Source organism: Daphnia pulicaria, chromosome 1, assembly GCF_021234035.1.
Source record: "Daphnia pulicaria isolate SC F1-1A chromosome 1, SC_F0-13Bv2, whole genome shotgun sequence".
NCBI classification, from domain to species: Eukaryota; Metazoa; Arthropoda; class Branchiopoda; order Diplostraca; family Daphniidae; genus Daphnia; species Daphnia pulicaria.
In genome coordinates this window covers 30,030,038-30,051,608 of record NC_060913.1, presented here as the reverse complement: position 1 = coordinate 30,051,608, position 21,571 = coordinate 30,030,038, and the positions used below count along the sequence as shown (strand labels likewise).

The following is a 21,571-nucleotide window of genomic DNA, read 5'->3' as shown; positions in this document are numbered from 1 at the left end:
TGATACAGCTATTTATTTTATGAGAGACGTACCGCACTTGTTTAAGTGTATTTGAAATCATATCTTTAATCATGGCGATACTCAAGTATATTATGTTAATCTTTTATATTAATACTTACAGTTGTTTTAATTCATTTTCAATTTCCATTGTTTTGCAGGTTTCCGGTAAACGGCGGTTCAATATTCGCATCTTCTGAAATTGTTTTAGAATAATTCTGTGAGGGGAAGCACAGGACTCAGTGTTCTTTCAAAACTTAAGCTCGTTCATCTAAGCTCTAATAGCTTCCAGAAAATGAGTGTGAAGCTGGCAGTTCAGGTATGAATTAATGTGTCCATAACCATAATTCAACAGTAGCTTCTTTAATATAAGGATGTATTTTCCAGATTTTGTCAAATACTGTCACCGACGGTCTCAAGCATTACCGTTCAGACGGGAATACAAACTTAGCTCATATCAGTTTAAAGACACTGAAGCATTGGAAGAACTCGCGAGTCTTTTAAATAACTCTTTTGACGTCACGAATTCTAGATGTAAAGTGAATGCGACAACAAAAGAAAATTGGTTCAACAGGCATTGACTCATGACCCAATTCTCAGTAAGTTTTAAGTTGCGTTTTGCTTGAATTTTTTTAAATTAATGAACTTGTCCCTTGAATAATTATATCTGCTCTGACAGAGATGGCTAATAGTAGGTCTGCTACTTTTACTTGTAGTGAAGAAGATTGTAATATTTACAACGTAGTGGAACTACTCAACGAAGACGAGGAAGATCTTACGAAGGTTAACGAAGCAGCAAATTTGCAGACATCAGCTTACGATTCCCTCTCAGCCGATCTATGAGATTCTTCAATTATTTTCTTACTCACTTGAGGTGAAATAATTTTTATTTTGTTGCATAGCTATTAATAACAATTTATATTCCTCAGGAAAGCCTCACACACATTGAACTTGATTGCTAGTTTTCATAGAGAACTCTTAAATTTTGATAATAAGTCATTTCCAAAACGAAATGCCCTTCATCAAGCTTTTTCCAAAATGACTGCTCCTTGGAACAAAATTTGCAGATCAATCAGTGCATCAGCTGAAAAAGTAAAAGAAGTATTTGGTATTACCCTTCCAACATCGTGTCCCACTCGATGGAACTATCTGTATTATAGTCTGTCTTCCATTTTAAACACTACAAGAGCCTGGACGCAGCAAGCACTGTATTTCGTTCACGGCATTCCAGTTCTTACGAAAGACGGCTCGGACTTATTGATCGAGTACATGCACTGCGTTTAGCGATTAGATGCTATTTTATATATTTTTCAAGGAGCTGTTTTCTCGGAATAGGAGTTGTTCTGCCTTTGCTTACAAAGCTCGAGAAGCAGTTCAACCATGTACGTGGTAAAATACTGTCAAAAATTCAGGATAGGTATGAAAGGTGTAACATTTTCTGTTTACTTTATATATTTAACAGAATTTTCCTTATGAATTTCAGGTTCGGTCATCTGTTTATTCATAACACCTACCTTATTGCAGCTTACACACATCCGTTTTTTTTAACTAATTGGATTGAAGACTCAAACAAAAAAAGATCTCTAAACAAAAAGAAGATGTCGTTACCGAGCTAAAGTTAATATTAACAATAATAATAATAATAATATATTGCATTTCTATGAGGCGCACTTTTACATAAGCACAGATGATCAAAGGCGCCTTTTGGCTCACGACTGAAGCAGGGAAATCATTATTTATACGCAATACGGAAAAAATGAGTTTTAAGTGTAGTACGGAAGCGAGGAAGAGAAGAGGCTGAGCGAACAGACACAGGGAGTTTGTTCCAAACAGTGGGTGCATAATTAGAAAATGCTCTATTGCCGTAAGATTTCACATGAATCGAAGGCGGAACAAGATCATAAAGAGCAGAGGGGGCAACGGAGGACCTCAGAACACGACCTCCTCGACCGTCGACTACACGGCGAGATATTAGGCTGGACAAGAAGGAGGGATCAAGGCAGCGGTACGTCAGCACCACGATCTTGAAGTCAACCCGATAAGGGACTGGCAGCCAGTGAAGCTCCCGCAGATAAGGGGTCATGGCATCGCGACGGGCTGGTCTTCGAGTACACGACGATTGCATCAGACTTTGAGTCATTGAACTTTATCCGATTTTTTGCCATCCACTGCTTTGTTTCACCAACGCAGGCGGAGAGTGTGGAGAAAGCCCGACTTTGCTCGGAGTAGTCAGGGGTAAGGTGGAATGAAACATACTTCTGGTCGTCGTCGGCATAGTAGTGATCCGTCACACCGTGCTTCAGCGAAATGGAATGGATAGGGCTGTTATACAGAGTAAAAAGGACGGGACCAAGTACAGATCCTTGGGGCACGCTGAATGAAAGATAAACAGCAGCAGAAGTTACTCCAGAGATTGAAACAGATTGACAGCGATCGTAAAGATATGACCGAAACCAGGTAAGGACAGAGCCAGTTATGCCGAATCGACACGTTAGTCTCCTCAATAGGATTGAGTGGTCAATGGTATCAAAGGCTGCGCTCTGGTCCAGCAGGGCCAAAACAGCCGCATCACCACTATCCACACTCAGCACGAGATCATTAAAACCTTGAGCAATGCCGTCTCCGTTGCATGATTCGGCCTGTATGCCGACTGGACAGGGACGTAGAGGTCACCGGCCATATAAGTGACTTGATAGTTGCTTGGCAACCACACGCTCGACAAGTTTCGATAGAAAAGAGAGCAGAGATACAGGTCGATAGTTATTAAGATCATCCACAAAGAGGCTCGGTTTCTTCAGGAGAGGAGAGACAAAGGAAGTTTCATTTCGCCATGCAAAATACCGGAGCGACAGATTCACAATAGAGGCAATAGGAACAGCAAGTACATCAAGTACAATTTTTTTTTCGACAAAGATGTGAGCATGGAGATGCTTAAAAGGTATCCTCAAATCAAGAACATTTTTATAAAACACAATACTGCCGTTTCAACTAGTGCTCCCGTAGAGCGCCTCTTTAGTCAGGCTGCCCTCATACTTACAGTTATACGGAACAAATTATTTGATAGCTTTCTAGAAATTTTAATTCTTTAAAAAATTGCCATTGGTGTATAATATATTTATGTTCGAAAATGTATAAATAAAATGGTGATGTATTGATTATGTAACGTCTGACGTTTGACGTTTTTGAAAAAGTGGTTTTACGTTGAAGTTTTTTTGACGTAGTACGTATGAGCTTGTATGACGTATGACTTATACGTATTTTAATATTTTAAAGTAAGAATATTAATAACTTCTTAGAATTCCTTAAAGATATTTTCACTTTCATAAAAATGTATTGAGGAAACATAATTTTCTGTGTGTGGTCAATTGTCACAAATTGAGCAAAAAGATGAAACTTTGAATGATTCAGTTCCAGAAAATGATTGTTTTGATAGAAACACATCATCACTTACGGGTAAGCTTGTTTAAAACATGGGGTTTTGGAAGGGGAAGTAACCAAGAAAGTAACGTAGCAATGTACTGTGGAAGTTTAGCAAATGTCGCAATGTAACGTAATAGTGTTGATGTGTTCGTTATGCATTACTTTACCACATCACATTGCAACATACGTAACAGTTCTACAATACAATGCTTTCTCACCCAAAACCACATGTTTCAATTGAATTGTCCCGTAAAACTGTAAAACTATAGTAGCGTAATGTTATGGTGTTTTTCCTTTATTTCGCTTATTTTTTCTTTCTTTTTCCCATATTTCGCAGGAAATTGTTCAAAATCGTGTAAGTTTCCTCACTCTCCTGATTTCGTTCGACATGCTTGTGGTTTTTTGCAATAATCCTGGATGAAGTTTTTCCGCGATTGAACTATCGAGAGGCTTTCCTATTTTGATTCTGAAATCAATGGTATCTTTTTGCTATCCTGGTACTTCACTCGAGTTATCTGGCAGAATGGAATTCCATTCCACGACGATCGACTTCCATTCACACTCCAGACTTTCGTTTTTTTTCACAGCAGCGCACGCAGTAAAATGAAGAAATCAAAAATCGTTTTTTTCTTCAACTAATTCTTTGTTTATCTATTAGGACAATCTGGAACCCAATATAAACAGTAATCCCACATCTCAAGAAAATCATCCTTTTGATTTATTTATAACTGTGAATTTCTTTTTGGATAGTTGGTCTACTTCTCAATGTCTTCGTTTTGAATTTTTGTTTGTGTTGCATTTCAAATCTTGTTTCGTTGATAAGTTGGACATAGAAGTTTGAGTCTGAATGTGGTTTTTTAGTAGCGTGCAAAATTATCAATTCAAAATTAGTTTTTTATAGTCAAGGATATTTTTAAATTTTTTTTTCCAAGTACCTTACAATTTGTTGGTGTGTAGGTGGTTGAACAATGAATCGTTCAAAAATTCCTCTAAAGCTTTATCAAGGCCTATATTTACGGTGATTTTTTTCTGTCACGTTTATAAATTCTTTAAAAATGTTGGAAATGAAATGGACTTCCAACAGATGGCTGCAACATCCAGCTGAATTACCTCCAATTGACTCAACCCAACTGTATATATTTAAAGGGCCCGACAGGTGGCCCCATTGCACAACCGCCTTCAACCCGAAAACCCTTTGTGCTTCCCCCCTCTCTTACCCCACTTGATGTCTCGGGAAGCATTGGGTAGGCAGTGTGTCAGTAGAAGTGTCCAAGAGTCAATGTAAAATATAGAATACTTCACGCTCAATCTTAATACAATAGAATCAGGGCACACATCTATCTTTCCGTTTCATTCAACTCGTCTCAACTAAACATATTTCGGTACGTAAGTAGACACGGCTTACTATTCCGAACATGGTGCTTCGAACCGGAGACATTAATTAAGTCGGACCGGACTTGGTCCGTCGTACTTAATTCTTGTAACCATCAATTTGTTCGCCCGATTCTAAAGCTTAAACAAACTGAAACACCATTCGGCAAGAAATTTAATTTGAACCGGGTCCTCTTTGTAAAGGACCTCCTTCTCTCTCTTTCTTGCTGTCTAAACTCTAAACTATCCAACAAATTTGAAAGTGAAATTTAGTTAAGTGTATGTATGTGTGCGATTTCAACAAAATCGTCCGACCGCCATCGCCATTTTTCGGCGAAACCGCATGGCGACCTGGGGCGTCAGATATTCTGAGCCGCCACACACACACACACACACACTCAGCTGTAGCTGGTACCTTGTCATTTCTCTTTAGTAAACTCATTCATCAAAATCTTTTCAATCAAACTTTCTTCTGTAACAACTAACTTAAACTTAAACCTGTAATCGTAAATTCCCTTTTTTCTTAAATTGAAGATTCTTTTTTTTTTACTTCGTAAATCATTCTTCACCAATACGCTTTCTTACTTGAATTCTTGTGCAAATTAAAAATTATTTCCTTCTGTTCGCCCTCCGCAAACTCGCGGAGCTTTCAGTCGGAAGCTCCTTTTTTCTCTTCTATTGACAAGATTTAGCCAGATCAAAGGAGGAAGAGTAGAGGCTCGCCATCATGGCCTGAAGTCCAGAGAAAGAACGAATTCAGTCAGCGATTACAAGACAAGAACGCCAGAGAGAAGAGGAGACACACCGGAAACATTTCCCCCTTTTCTTAAATTTCTTGCAACAACTCAAAGAGCTGGTACACCAAATCCAAGAGTAAACTAAACAAACATGTGTTAACAAACAATTCTCGTCAAACCCTTGTGTTAAATTGAGTCAAACACCCAAGGAGATAGGCAATCCAGCCGAAATCCAAACAAACTTCCAAAACAATTTTCCTTTCAGTAGCAAACAGGAACTCAGCTTTCCAAAGGTGAACGAGGGTCGAGCCAAAACTTAGCCGACCACCACTCGCACGCCGTCGACCGGAAGGAAGGAGAACAGAAAACATTCCGCTCTCCAACAACACCGCAAGAGGCGCTGCAATCAAACTTGGAGCAGCCACTCAAGCAAACAACACCGCAAGAGGCGCTGCAGTCAAAACTTGAATCAGCCCTTCAAGCAATCAAAACTCAAACACAGGCTTTGTCCATTCATAAATCAAATAAACAAACTAATCTAACTTATATTTCTTCTCAAAACAAAGAAGATGGCCACTCCAACGACCGAAGCGTCTCGGATGGGCATCAAGGCACATATCACGCGCTGGATTAATAACATCCAGCAATACGACAACGTGCCAATGGACCTCACAGTCTACAATTTAGTGCTGGATGCTGAGTCCAACTTACGAAACGTGTACAACAAGTTCAAGCAATTCACGGGGGCCTGGTGGCAAATGGTCACCAGAGACATGAAACAAGCCGGAGTGACCCAGGCACAATTCGATGCGGAGGTCGACAACCAAATCCAATTGGAAGAAGATGTCGAAGATGCAATAGTTATCGTCAGACGAAAAAGAGAAGAATACAAGATTCGTGTGGCTGCAGAAGAACGAAGGCGGCAGATGCAGGAAGACCTCGCCAGGATTCGAGACCGGATTGCTCCACAAACTTTCCCAAACAATTCTCAACTAATCAAATCTTCTTGTACATCTCAAGTTCTAGAAGATCCAGTTTCATCCGTCAAACATGAACCGCCTGACTTCAATACGGAGAAAATGGCTGCTTTCTCTCCCTCGGAAGGGCCATCTACGTCACTGGATTCATCCGCCAATCTTCTGCCGCCGGGCTCCAAACTGGAATCAGCGGCCTCTCTCTCTCTGTCGGAAGGGCCAGCTACGTCGCTGGATTCATCTGTCAATCTTCTGTCGCCTGACTCCAAATCGGAGTCAGCGGCTGCTCCTTCTTTCTCGAGAACGTCTGCTACATCGCTGGAGAAAAGGCAATCCTCTCCGAAATACCCTCAACAAGCTGCCCTCTCTCTCCTGAGATGGCCAGCTTCAGTGCTGGGAAAACAGCACGACTCAACATCAAAGAAGACTAAATCAACGCCATCTGTCAAGCCGATCATTCTGGAGACCCAAAACAGACAAGAGAATCCAGATGAAGGGGAGCTACCTTCAGAGGAAGCTCCAGAGGCAGACGACGACAAACAACTAGATTTAACAGCATCACTGGAGGAATTCCGTACCCAAAATTCCCCAACACGAAAACGCTTGGAGCGAGTCACACCACTCCGTCTCGACAAAGAATCAGCAAAAGCAGAAAATCTTATCGATCAGCTGCTACGCGTTAAACTTTCAATCCAAGTATCAAACACAAATCTTTCACAACAACTAATCAATGTTTTCGTTCCTGTCACAGAAGTAAGATCTAAAAATCTCCAATTCGTCTGGGATCCTGGTGGCAAAGCCACAAATAGCCGACTCTCACTCGGACTCGCATCTGAAACTTCATTGACGCCAACAACGAAACGAAACGACCAACAGGAAGACGATCGAGTTAACGGGCAGCAAACGGATCCGGAGCCAGCGGCATAGCTGCTCCTCATTATTCACATTACCCGAGCCAGCCGTTCTCGCATCTCTTCTGACCAACCAGAAGATGATTCAGCCCACGATCCAGCCATTGATATCGAATCCCATGGAATGGGCTCTAGTGGGGAGTATGTTGGAAATGAAATGGACTTCCAACAGATGGCTGCAACATCCAGCTGAATCACCTCCAATTCACTCAACCCAACTGTATATATTTAAAGGGCCCGACAGGTGGCCCCATTGCACAACCACCTTTAACCCGAAAACCCTTTTTGCTTCCCCCCTCTCTTACCCCACTTGATGTCTCGGGAGGCATTGGGTAGGCAGTGTGTCAGTAGAAGTGTCCAAGAGTCAATGTAAAATATAGAATACTTCACGCTCAATCTTAATACAATAGAATCAGGGCACACATCTATCTTTCCGTGTCATTCAACTCGTCTCAACTAAAAATATTTCGGTACGTAAGTAGACACGGCTTACTATTTCGAACAAAAAATGTTCTTGGTTATGTTGGACGTATCCAAGGTTTGACAAATCAATTTTTTGTAAAACTAGGAATTAACTGGAATAAATTATTTTAAAAAATATAATTATGTGTAGAATTTCAATGCCCATTTGGGAATGTAATTTTGGTTTTCTACGTTTTATATTTTTGAAGTTATCTTCAATGATAAAAAATGTGGCTTTCTTTCGAAGAATTTTTTGTAAACATTATTTTGGTTCACAGAACAAGTCGAGAATTTAACAACAAATTAATATTTCATTTACGTACGTAGGTACGTCCATTTTGGACAGGCAACGTGGGGGAAAATTACACTGGGATACGGAGCAAAAGCCTCCCTGGGAAAACGCCCTTTTTTTAACGGCGTCGCCCCAAATTGTCCAGTTTAACACCCCTTATTTTGATTTCAAAATTTAAGCAACTAATTAATTGAATTCAAAAAATATTTTTAGACAAAACAAACATTATGCAAATTGATGTAATGGTGGACGAGCTCTTGGACTTGGGTTTTAGATACGTGCTGACGGAGAAATTCAACCAAGATTGCATAGAAGTAGAATATTTACGTCATTTCTTTGGGGTGCAAACTTAAATTAATTCTTTTAAAAATTTAAATTTTTTAGAGATTTTTCGGGATTATTCGCTCTTGCGGAGAGTTATGCAACAAACCACCTGTTTCATCATTTTTTCAGCTTTTTCGAATGCTGACACTATACTACCCCACCAAAATATTTATTGGATCAAATGTGGATGGAGTGGATTGAATATTTATGCTTTCATCCTAGAAGGACCGGCTCAAAAGTTTGTATAAAAATAATCAGAAAGCTTTTGCCACCAAAAGAGCCGAAATGAAGGATATTTTATTATAGGGGATTGTAATAGAGCTAGGGCCCCAGGAAGAAAAAAAAGATGACTCCACGGAAGTGAGCGACAACATAGTATATTACATCGTGGGCTACTTGGTCTATTCCTTTGGGAGAAAAACAGTTTGCTTGTTGCGTTAAGACAATGGCAGCAGAAAACGGAAGTAGTTTGCCCGAAAAAATTACCACACAAACTCTGATTAAATTGAAATCAAAGTGTTGGCTAAAATGGGCATCATTAGATATGTACAATCTTTTGACGATTATGGAAAAAACAATGATAAATTTTTTTAAAGAGGAAATTATTTTTTGCGTGATGGTTTTAAAGCCTTTTTAAGAGGATTTATTTACGATAAGGTTCCTTGGGTGGAATGCCATGAACATGACAATAAGTTCATGACAGAAATAATTTTCAAAAATAGTGATGTTGCGTTTCAAATGTATCGCAACAAGAAAAAGCATGTAGAAAACGAAGAAAAAAAACGATGCACACACACCCACGCGAAATTGTCAAAAACCTAATGTTTCCAGTCGTTCAATGATTGCGATAAAATGTGAAAAACCTCCACATTTTTTTCTTAAAAGCCCGGTTTCTAGCAATGAAACGGCAATTTTCATTTCGACGTCAAAACCTCAACGACAACTTTTAAGTTTTTAACACGCCGAAAATGTAAGCTAAACAATACAAGGAAAAAAAAACAAAAAAAAAACTCAAACGTATTACCGGGAGTTGACAGCAGACAGTGAAATAATCCAGCAGGTGCAAAAATTGTAATCCATCAGCGAAATATGAGAAATTTGAGTAGAACTACACTACCCAGCTAGCAGAGTATATTTCCCAAATATTGCTAAAATATTATATTCCTACAATTGAGATGTTGGTAAAATAATTTTTTTAAATATTTTTACAATATATTTTTGCACCCAAATTTGTTGGCTCACAATATTTTTTCAACTTGTTTTACTTATTTTACTTTTATTGGTGAAATAACAGTTTTACTACTTTTAAAATTTTGACGGAAATTTGAATCTGGTTGTTGTGATTATGGTTATATAGTCCAGCGTGGAATATTTATTCATCTTCATCTTGTTATTAGGGAAGTTCTTGTTTTGGTCTTGAGTGGGTTTGAACCATCACACCTTGAGTTACCAATCCAATGCTATAACCACTACACCAACAGCGATATTACAAATGTTTTTCGACTTGAAGAAATAAAAGTTTTCAACTTCTAGAAGCCACGTAAACAAGGGTTAAGAGGTGATTCCCTATAGGGGTTTGTCCCGACAGGCAACAGACAGATCCAGAGGATCTCGCCAAGGATGTTCCTACGGCCAAAAAAGGGATAAGTCTAGTCCCGTAATGGTCAAATATTGTTTTCCGAGAATATTCTTCGGTCGATAACCCACATATTGGTATAATATTAGATTATTACTTTGCTGCGTCAAGGTGGCTGTTAAATTGTTTTGTTGTTTTCGCAATGAATGACTATTATGAAAGATGAATAACTCAATATTACTTTTTGTTATTTTCCCAATAACGGACCATTAAAAAAGTAATAAATCCTTTTTTTATGAAAAAGCTGTAGTCTTTTACATTTAACATGCGTTCAAAATCCTAAATGTTTTATATCGTATTCAATTCGTTAGTTTTGCATACAATTGCCTAAATGAACAATCCAATTGTCTTAAAATCCAAATCTTGCACAAGTCTCGAACAACTAACTTTACGTACTTCGAAATTAAAACTCTACCTTCACGCTAACGTGATATAATTTATCTTAAACGTTAAGGAGATGAAATGTTAAAACTGCTATTAATATATATCTATATAGGTAATTCTATGGAGGTTGGTTCAAACCCACTTTCAGCAAACAAATGACTTATGAAACAAATAGTCTCAATAATCATAAATTCCTACACTGATGTAATTAAATTGATTTTGCTCACGCTGGGCTATAACCATGACAATGTGTAAGTATGCACTATCCATCTGGTCACATCGGGACTTAAGCATCATCTCCGTTGCTGGTGTAGTGGTTATAGCATTGGATTGATGACTCAAAAGATGATGGTTCAAACCCACTCTCGGCAAAAAAGGCAGCAGCTAATCGATCATTTAGGATTTTGAACGTGTGGTAAATGTAAAAGACTATAGCTTTTCCATAGAAAATGATGTATTCCTTATTCAATGATTCGTTATTGGGAAAATAAAAAAATAATAATATTAATTTATTCATATTTGATAATAGTCATTTATTGGGAAAATAACAAAAAAATTTAACAGCCACCTTGTAGCAACAAAGTAATAATATAATATTATACCAATATGTGGGTTATCGATTGAAGAATATTGTCGGAAAAAAATATTTTACCAATAAAGACATGCTAGCTGGGTAACTACACCATACTACACTCACACACTACACCATAGCACCCCCTTGGTGGGAGAAATGGCGCTACTAAAATAATTACGATCGAAAGCAAGCAATACCCGGCCACGGATTCCAACTTTGACCACTAGGGACCCAAATAAAAAAAAAAGTTTTCTGCTGTTTTTTTCAAGAACTGTCAATGATTTGTGGCAGTCCAGCTCCAACATACATGAATACAGGCTGGCCATGCTTGTGGCATTCCAGTTCCAAATACATGCTGGCCATGCATTGGGGAATTCCAGGTCAAACATAATACAAGAATAAAACAAACACGGAAGACTCAGAAGGGAAGGAGGAAACGGGTTTACTGATTTAAGTAGACGTAAAACCTGATGAAACCAGATTAAAGAGAGATCAAGATAGATCCGGCTGGCACGACCACAGAGAAGACAATACTAAAAAAGAACGAGAGAAGGTAACAGAGCCAAGCTGGCGACGACGTCACGTCGATTGACGCTAAGAATTGCACATATGACGACCTGTTTCAAAAGAAATAGAGAGAGTGGAAAAGAGTTCAACGGAGGGATATCAGCTGAGGGACGGAAATGACCAGGAAAAACGATAATCGGTTTTTTTAAGTAAGCCTCCTCTGGTATTTTCTTTTTCTTGCCAGTATCATGCCTTAGTATTGAGTTATCATAAAATAACAACACGTCTTAGCTGCACCGATATTTTACGCCATGTTGCACAAGCACCTAGAGATAAAGAATAACACATCCTTACACAAATAACCATTCCGCTTGTGTTGAAAACGCTTTTTACCAACCAGCAAATAGTGTTCGTGGAGAGGGCAACCCGACTTACTTTTAGCATTATAACTTAACGATAATAAGAAACACAAAACAACATAAAAGCTCCTGCTTGTTCGAGTAATGTGACAATTGATAAATGCAAATTTAATTGTTTTGATGATATTCTTATGCTAAGATGTGCATCGACTAACCCCTTTGCCCTGTTTTCTGAAGATGAAGTAGGGAGACGACAAGATTTTCCTTACATTGTTTGTGGATTTGTCTGCAAGATTTATTAAACATTTTTTATTCACCATGGAATTGAAAATACAAAAAGTGACTGAAGCTTACTCCTCCCCCTTGTTTGTGAACGCTGTTTTTCGGAATCCGCCATGTTTGTTGCAAATCCTATTCCCCCCTGTGCATTTATTATATGGGAAAATTGTGTCTGGCAAGACTGTTCAATCTAAGTTAACAGTTTTCCGCTAGCTACATTACGTTATTCGAACTTCTATCGATATTAGATCCTTATCAAAAATAGAGGCAAACATTGATACCATTGCAAAATTAGTTGAAGAACTCACAAATCACACATTAAAAACTACATTGCCGAAATGAGATCTCTTTGGGAGGTTCCTAGGATTTCGTTCTTAGGATTCAAGCCTGTTCTTGCTCTCCAGCTGATTTTTTTCAAGGTGTTAAGAACCTTATTTACCTCATTTTCAGCTTCTTCATAAAAAAACTCCACACAAAAAAATACCACCAGGGACTTCCGAAGAATACTTACCAGGGAATTCCGAAGTGAGATCCATTATTTCATATTCTACAAAAGACAGCTCAAGCTCAGTGTTCCTGCGCTCTCAAAACTTAATCAAAAACCTTTACTTAACCATTTAATATAAACTGCTGAGCATTAATGTTTAAAAAAAGTCTTGGTTTGCCTGCTTTTCACGAGTCGACATCTTGCGCCCCTGTAAACAAATATTTTTTTATACCACTATTGCAATAAAATAAATCTAAACCAATGATTACTTTTTTTTACCTCAGACCAATTTTCCATACTGCTTTGAGATATGTTGTTGTTAGACGGGTCCTATATACAAAAAGATAATATAGTCCCAGCTAAAAGCCATCATTCAAATTTTAGATACTTTAATAATCCTGATCCTGAATTCTAATCCTGAATTCAAGAGTTTCTTGAGATGTGTCATCAGGATGAGACAGCATTGGGACACGAGTTGAGCTTATCTTCTTTAAATAAAACAAATTAGATTCAAAACTCATTCCAAAAAAAGAAATAATAAATATATACCCGAGTTCTGGGTTTTTCTGGGGTTTTTTTTTCGTCTCCACTCTATCCCTGTTCCCATCATCTGTCGCAGCTACGAAATCAGGATTTTTCAATCTAAACTGCTCCATCAGAGAGTCAGCTTCATCAGGAGCATTAATTTTCTTAGCTTATCAAATCTGCTTTAAGTTTATAAAAAGAAATAAAATTACTACCATATAATTTAAGAACCACTTCTGGGTAGCTGGACCATCCGTCGGTGGTCCCTTTTTCTTAAGGAAAATTTACGTTGTCCACTACTTAATCATCGTGCAACATATTTATCGAATAAGACGCTCTTTCAAAAATATAAAAGCGTACTTTGTTTTAATTTTTTCCATAATGAATAGAAATTAGAGCTTAGACAGACGTACTAACTTTGAAAAACTTGACAGGTTCAGATACAACTTACCACGTCCTTTCTTTGCCATGCTTGGGCAGTGTTTTTGACATATTTTCTAGCTCCAAAAGCAGAGTCCTTCACAGATTCATAATAGATTTTGGAATTCTTCGATCAAATCCAACATTCAATCCAATCTCTTGCATCATTTATGAGTTTATTGATAAGTCATTTACCTTTTACTTTTTTCTTTATATCGTATGCTCAAAGGTTTATATGATCGCTTATATTACAACCATGCTAGACAAGTTTTCACTTTTTGACATATGTTTTACATTATTCCTTCGTATAGATTTCAATTTCTTTATAACATTCATCTTTTAAAATTTTAAATAGACCCGAAGTTGTCAGTCCTATCATCGTTAATTTTTTCAGGAAAAGAAATCAGAAAACAATCCCACCCCATACAGTGTTGAGAAACTGGAACTCGACAACATCATCTTGCAAAATAGGGAAAGCATCACTTTCATCCAGGTATATATAATTTTTATGTTTACTGAGGTAAAATGTAAGCTAAGTAACTTTTTATGTTCATAGGATTCTCGTCTGCTACTACTGTCAGAACAAGTAAAGAACAAGACGAACCCATATTTGTGTCTACCATTTTGTGAATTCTTCATCCACTCACTCAATTTTGGTCTCATCTTACTGCTATTTATCCCATGCATTCCGTGTTATACTTTTTTATTTTTCTCTGCACTTGTAAATTCTGTTGAATTGTCCCCTAGGCCATCAACAAGAGTCAGGGCGACGGTCGTGACATCCCTGAGAGACTGTAAACCAAAGCCAAATAATCTTGTGCCTTCTGCTTGCAAGCGTAAAAAGGGAATAAAGATTCCAAGTTCTGTACGAAAACCTGCTTTCATGAATTTCAAAAGGCAAATAGCAAGCAAGCATCTTTCATCGTCAGTGGTCTCACCCATACCAGTAGTGACCCTGATTTTCCCCAACTCCAAAGCACCAAGTCTAAAAAAGAGTTGAAATATAAAAGTTACAAATGAAAAACGAACTGGACTATTACTAACATAGTTTCATTGGCTGAATAGTAAGTGAACGGTGCCGGATCTATGTGTCAATCGACTTCTAGCAAATCCTAAAAGGATGCCAGATCTCTTATCCGTTGAAATAGGACAGGTAGAAATAGGACTGCTTGTAAGGAGAAATAGGACTGGCAATAATCAGTTGCAAAAAGTAGTCCTATTTCGACCAGTCTTAATTTAACCAGTCCTAAAACGTAGTCCTATTTCTACCAGCCCTACTTCGTTTCAGTCCTAAATCACCACCAATCATCTGGCAACACGGCACCCATTCCCCCAACCTAAATGTGCCCAACAGAGAGGCTCGCGCCCGCTCAGTTTTCTTTTGTCTCACGTGTAGCGAAGATCTTCTCTCTCTCTACGTTTCAATACAGAACAGATCTGATTCAGTCAATCACACCCGTTTATTTCACTTCATCGCAAGAGACAGTAAAACAGAGAAAGATTGCCCGTCATTTTGGCAAGTAACTTACCAAGGAAGAGTTTCCACCAACTGTTGTAGCGACTTTTTCTCCTATTTTTTGTAAAAGCACTGACCCGTCAACGAGTAATATACCCTCTGCCACAGTGATTCGTCGAGTGGGCATTTCTCTTGCATGTGATGACTTAAGAGACACTTAAATGCCACGTTTCCGAAGCCGGGAAAGTTTTTTGGCTCCGCTCTGACAACGAATTGGTCACCACCGGTAGGCTCACTCTGCAACGACATTACGTCTTCCAAGTGTAGTTTACCTCGTGGAAAAGGAAAAAATGGAAATGCGTCAAAGACCTGGATAAGGGGGGAAAAGTTCAATAAAAATTTTTTCTCCTACTTACGAAGGCAGGGCTCTGCCAGTCATACTGCGTCTTCGCTCTGCAGAAACCGGAGAAATTTTAATTGCTCACTCGGTAGTCGTTTCAAAATTCATCAATGTTTTCGTTGCAGAAAGAAAAGTTTTCCCCGTCTGTTGTAGTCTCGGTAGTCCGAGTCTCTCTGTGTATTGCCAAGTGCCGTCAGGATGGTCTCGACATGGTAGCGGAAGATGGGAGGCCACCTAGTGGTAGAATTTACAACACCGTCGGTCGGTATGGTGGCGTTAAAGTAGAAATTCTGTTGCATCATGTGTTTATTTTTTCAAATATTGGCTTCCAAGTTGCCTCTAACGATAAATCTTTTTTATTTTCATTATTTACTCCTGATTACTACTGTTTAAGAATAATTCTAGTTTTTTTAATTGGTTGAGTCTATTTTTTTTTACACTTTGCTTGATTTTTCTTACCACTTGTAACACACGTCTAAATTCAGTAATTCAGTGATGCAAATTAGTTTACATTTTAACAGAATGTTAAACACTCATACTTCATTATTACATCTAGATTTTTGAACCAACCACAGACGAGTTATTTGATGAAGACCGGGCAATCCAATCTGAAACTAAAAATTATTTAGGTTTAATTGATATCCAGTCGCATAAAAAAACCTACCATGTCTTTGCTTGCCTTATTATGCATTACGTTACCAATGTTCTTTTTATTAAAAACACAAAAAATTGATACAAAATCATAAATCCTGCTATTCATTTAGAAAAAATGGACGAAAAATAATAAATTTTAAATAGTCTACCGTTTGAGGATATAGTACTACTGTCTACCACAAAAAGAAAAAGGAGAAATCAGAAGAACCGAATTGTAAACAATGGATCCCATATTTGAGTCAGACTCCTGGTATTTTGGTCAAATACTTGACGATTGGTGCGAATATTTTGCATTAGTTATTTGGAAACCAAAAGAGAATAAATGTGAATCTCGAATCTCGATTCAACTCTATTGATGTGAATAAAATCTTTAATCATCAAATGCTGCTGGATCCGAAAATCTACGGAGAAATAGATGCCAATGTGGTTGATTGGAAGGGATACAATTTATCCTTTTTAAAACAAACTTTGGTTGAGCGAGTATTAACTATAGGAGGTAAAATATTACCAATAAAAATTATTTGTTATGATTTATAATATTTTTTGTATTGCATATAACATGGAGTTACTGAGCATTTTTGGGCAGACAAAAATATACAGAAGTGAACGATTATTTTATTCGAAATTTTGATAAATTTGATTTTGTGGTCGCCAAAAAAATTTCGGTGACAAAAATAAAGCCTCATAAAAAAACTTCGCAACGTTATTTCTTTTTTTTTCACGCATCCTGTTTCTTTGTTCAAAGATTGAAGTCGCATCATAGTCGCATACTCGCATTTCTGCTAGCAAGGTATTGACAATTTATTGACTATTTAGTATGTTGACCCATTTATGACATCTTTATTTTCCAATGGCAGATACCTGACTGGAAAACTGTTGCATTTGGAACTTTCACAAGTTTGCAGCCATTCAATTTTATTAACCATTATTCTATTATTATTGATCCAGGGACCCTTTTTCTGAAGAAATTACCAGTATTATTGGTTATCAGTTGAATTTTCTTCATCGTGAACTATGAAGGCTGGAATGAGAACATGTAAGTTGTTTTTTTTAATATTGGAATTGCTTCCATTGTATTTCAATTAATTTAAATATGTTCTTTCATAGGTTCCTGTGTTAGAAAACCTCATACACACTCAGATTCAGTTATATATTCTTTATTTAAGTTAAAATTTTCCTTCGCTCTGAAGCATAGGGGAAAATGGAATTTTGTTAATTTAAACTTAAATTTCAATTGTTTTAATGTGATCCCAATTAATTATTATGTTTGGTTTCATATTGTTCTTTGTAAACAGTCTAAATTTAGCAAATTCAATTTATTTGAAAATACAATTTAATTTTTTTAATTTGGATACTGTTTAGTACTTTTTGCAGACGCATCTTTCTATACTTGTTTACATTTTTCAGTTCGGCTGTCCCCACTGTCAACTGTAATATACTGGGTTTTTTATTTTAGTTTGTAATTGGATTTTATAATTCTAGAGTAGCTTTTGAATTCGTTTAATTGAAAATATGGAACGTAAAGGTTGTGATTTAAGAAGCGAAGAACAAAATGCTCGAGTTAAGAAGTACAATGACAGTCGAAGAAAAGGTTTGTGTTTTTAGACAAAGGAAATATTTCTAATGTAAAATTTGCTTTATTTAAGGAATGAAATCTTTCGGACTATTTGCTAGTGGTGCGGATAACTCAGGAGACGGTTCTAAACAGGAAAGTTCTGAACTTGTAGCTCAAAGTAGGAATAAGCGAAAGAGAGATGGTAAACTTGATTGTTTTATTTTTTGTATAACTTATTCGCAAACTACTTTATTGTTCTACTTTGATTGTTTTAGAAAGTTTTTATCGGTGGCCAGATATCCATGATCAACCAGCTGATTCATTTGATTTTGAACCAGATTTCATCCAAACTGTACCCCGTAAGAGCAGTTTTTAAATGTTTGTAGTATTACCATATTAATTTCTTTTCGTGTCCATAGAATTCCTGCAAAGTGCTCTTGAAAGTTTTTCTCTCTTAGAAAAAAAGACTGGACTGTCTAGTGAAATCATGATTTAGTTGATCCGTCTTCAGTCAATGAAAAGGCGACATCTCTGGAAGTAACTTCACTCGAATCTAGGCACTCTTTAAATCTCGCTTTAAATTACTACAACAAGACGATGGATCCTGCTGCATTTTCTGACGCAACTACGAGTGAATGTACTAATTTTTTGTCTAGCAGAACGTCATTAGCAACGAAATCGAGCGATCAAGAAGCCTTGAATGCGTCCATTTTTACACAAAGAAAAAGAGGCAAAACTGGTGAAAGCATTTGCTCAAGCAGCGAGAGCAATTCAACAGACAGACAGGAGAAGAAAAGTAGCAATAAACAAGTGAAAAGCACTGCAGATGTCCCTCCTTTAACAACACTAGGTACAATTTCTATTTAAGACCTCTAGATTTAGATCAATCTTCAAATTTACTTTACATCTTTGTCATTTACTTAGAAAATCCTGGTACGATAACTACCATTTCAACGGGTCGTGTTCATGGTAATGTGTGTGCAACTCTCTTTGACGTCCCTGATATGGCACGAACGGAAACTCCTATAAGTGATTTGGACATGGAGATTGCACCTGGTCGGCAATCTAGTCATTTAACATCATTTGCCGTAAGTGTGATGACTTGCGATATTGCAACATTGCATTGCCCGTCGGCTACTTGACAGCCTCCCATCCTCCCCTTGAGTTTACCCTTTGTCTAATCGACACAGTAGATACACGACTGAGGCCTAGTGCACACCCGCGACTCAGGCCCCTCCATTACTTTACACGACTCAATACATTTAGTTCATTCAATCATCGACGTCTAGTTTATTCCGCCGAGTGACGTCATTACATGGCGCAGTTGATAACTTATTCTACACCACCGTGTTAAGTATTGTTAATTCTTAAACTAGTATACCATTTTGTAGGGGTCGAAGCAAGAATACGACCCCACGTGACTAGTCTGCCATTTTTTCACAAAAATCTTTTCTGCTCGCTGTCATTTTTTGTACTCGTGATTTCAGCAATTCAAACGCTGTCTACGATCGACGAATTTAATTTTTCATGGTGAAAACTAAAGACAGCAAATCACCAGCAGATATTTTTGGTTTATCCCGACTATTCATCGTGGCTTCAGAAGAAGAAGAAGAAGAAGTTGCACACGTGCCAGCCATGCCACCGAAAGCTTTCAAGCCGTATGGATCACCTCCAAGATTTGATCTCGATGAATACAAAGATTCATTCGAGCTTTGGCACCAACAATGGAAGATTTTTCTCGCGCTTTCAACCATCGACTCTGTACTTGAAGACGGTGAGCGCCCAGCCTACAAAACTAACATTTTACTTTCTTGTCTCACAAAGGAAACTCTTCAATCCGTTATGTCTATGGGGCTAACTGATGCTCAGATGGGGGATCACGAGGTCGTGATCCAGAAGTTGCGCGAACGCTGTAATGCAGGACGAAATCGACACGTCTGGCGCCAACAATTCGCTTTAAGCAAACAACGAGCGAACGAGGCAGCCGACAATTGGCTTTGCGATCTCCGCGATTTAGCTCGCAAGTGCGAATTCGCTACCGACTGCTGCGCAAATTGTCAACCCACTCGCATCCTTGGTCAGGTAGTCTATGGAGTTTACGACGACGAAATCCGACGGAAACTCCTCGAGAAAGGTGCAACCCTTACGCTCGACCAAGCCATCGACATTCTGCGTGTAGCAGAGGCTGCTTCTCAACAAGCAACAAATCTGAAAACGGGCGATGCGGCAGCAATTCAAGCGCTGGCCAAATCGTCATACAAGAAAGGTAAATCCCAAAACCCGTCCAGCACGAAATCCAATCAGTCGGCGAAGGACAAACCGTCCCGTAAGCAGCCGAAAGATGACATCAAATCAGAAGGATGCTGGAACTGTGGCAGTGAAACCCGCCACTCACGTCAACTATGCCCAGCAAACGGAAAAGAATGCGGAAAATGCACGAAGATTGGTCATTTTGCAAGAGTGTGCAGCTCAAAGAAGAGCACAAAACCGCCTCAAACCGGATGCATCACGCTCGACCCGAATTCTCCAGCCCGTGTTGCAGGCATAGAAAAGTCCGATTTCGTCAAAGCAGGAATTCAACCCAATGGCAGTAAGAAAGAACTTATCATTCAAATTTTGCCAGACACAGGGGCACAAATTGACGCCATCCCGGCCGATATGTACCACGACGAAATTCGAGACACCAAGCTTTTGCCCAGGGGCACCAACGCCATTACAGCTACCGGAAGCCCCATCATCAGCATCGGAACGTTCGAAGCAACAATCCGTTGGACAACGGGTAAAAAGAGTAAATCAATCAAAACAATCTTTCACGTATTACAGGATTTTAAACAACCGGTGCTATCGAAGATGACTCAAAAAGCACTCGGAATGTTGCCAGCTGGTTACCCTCACGAAAGCATCAACGCAATCAAATAGGAGGAGCCACGAAACGATCCTGGCTCCAAAGTTTTTTCCACATCTTATGGCGACAGTCGGAATCAACCCGACGGAAGAAAGGAAGAAGGAGGACCTAAACCAGTTAACGGCCGTCTACCCCCACATCTTTGACGGAATCTGTCGACCCATGGCGGGCCCGGCATGTCATTTCGAGCTCAAGGAAGGCGCGATTCCAGCCGCCATCCGCAGATCTCGTCCCGTCTCAGTCCCTCTCATGCCAAGATTAAAAAAGGAGCTGGACCTCCTCGAGAAGCAGGAGATAATCCGGAAAATAACGGAACCAACAGCTTGGGTCCATCCGATGGTGCTGGCCACGAAGAAATATGGCGGCATCAGAGTTTGTGTGGATTTCACAATCTTAAACAACAACATCATCCGGCCGAGATTCGACACGGCCACACCTTTCCAAGCAGTGCGAACGATTCCACCAGGTATGAAATTTTTCACAATAATCGACGCCCTGAAAGGTTATCACCAAGTGCAACTGGACGAAGAATCGGCAGCCTTGACAACGTTTTCAACTCCGTATGGCCGGTATCAATATCGGCGCCTTCCGTTCGGCATCACGCACGCAGGAGACGACTACAGCCGTCGCGTCTCCGAAGTCTTTGACGACATCCCAAATTGCCGCCGGATCGTCGAAGACGTGATGGTTTTTTCTGCAACCTACGAGGAGCACATCGAGCTGGTGCGCCGTCTTTTTCAACGAGCGGCCGACCACAACATCGCGATCAACGTTGGCCAAATGGTATTTGCCCAGCCAACAGCGAGATTCGGAGGCTACATCGTGAGCTCCGAAGGTTTCCAGCCGAATCCGGATTTAACTAAAGCAATCCGCGAGTTCCCGCAGCCGAAAAACATCACAGACGTAAGAGCATTTCATGGTTTGTGTCAACAGGTTTTCAAC

The 21,571-nt window shown here is 38.9% G+C and overlaps 2 long non-coding RNA genes across 2 annotated transcripts; one reads left to right on the top strand and one right to left on the bottom strand.

The window, feature by feature from the left end:
• Window positions 1-3,053: 3,053 nt before the first annotated feature.
• LOC124339248 lies at window positions 3,054-18,956 on the bottom strand. Its single transcript, XR_006918014.1, has 3 exons — window positions 18,803-18,956; window positions 12,984-12,993; window positions 3,054-3,065 (listed from the first exon to the last, which is right to left on the bottom strand). It is a non-coding gene; the product is annotated as an uncharacterized LOC124339248 (long non-coding RNA).
• On the top strand, window positions 17,886-18,197 carry LOC124339237. The gene is made up of 3 exons (XR_006918013.1): window positions 17,886-17,926; window positions 18,000-18,083; window positions 18,144-18,197. It is a non-coding gene; the product is annotated as an uncharacterized LOC124339237 (long non-coding RNA).
• Window positions 18,957-21,571: the final 2,615 nt, after the last annotated feature.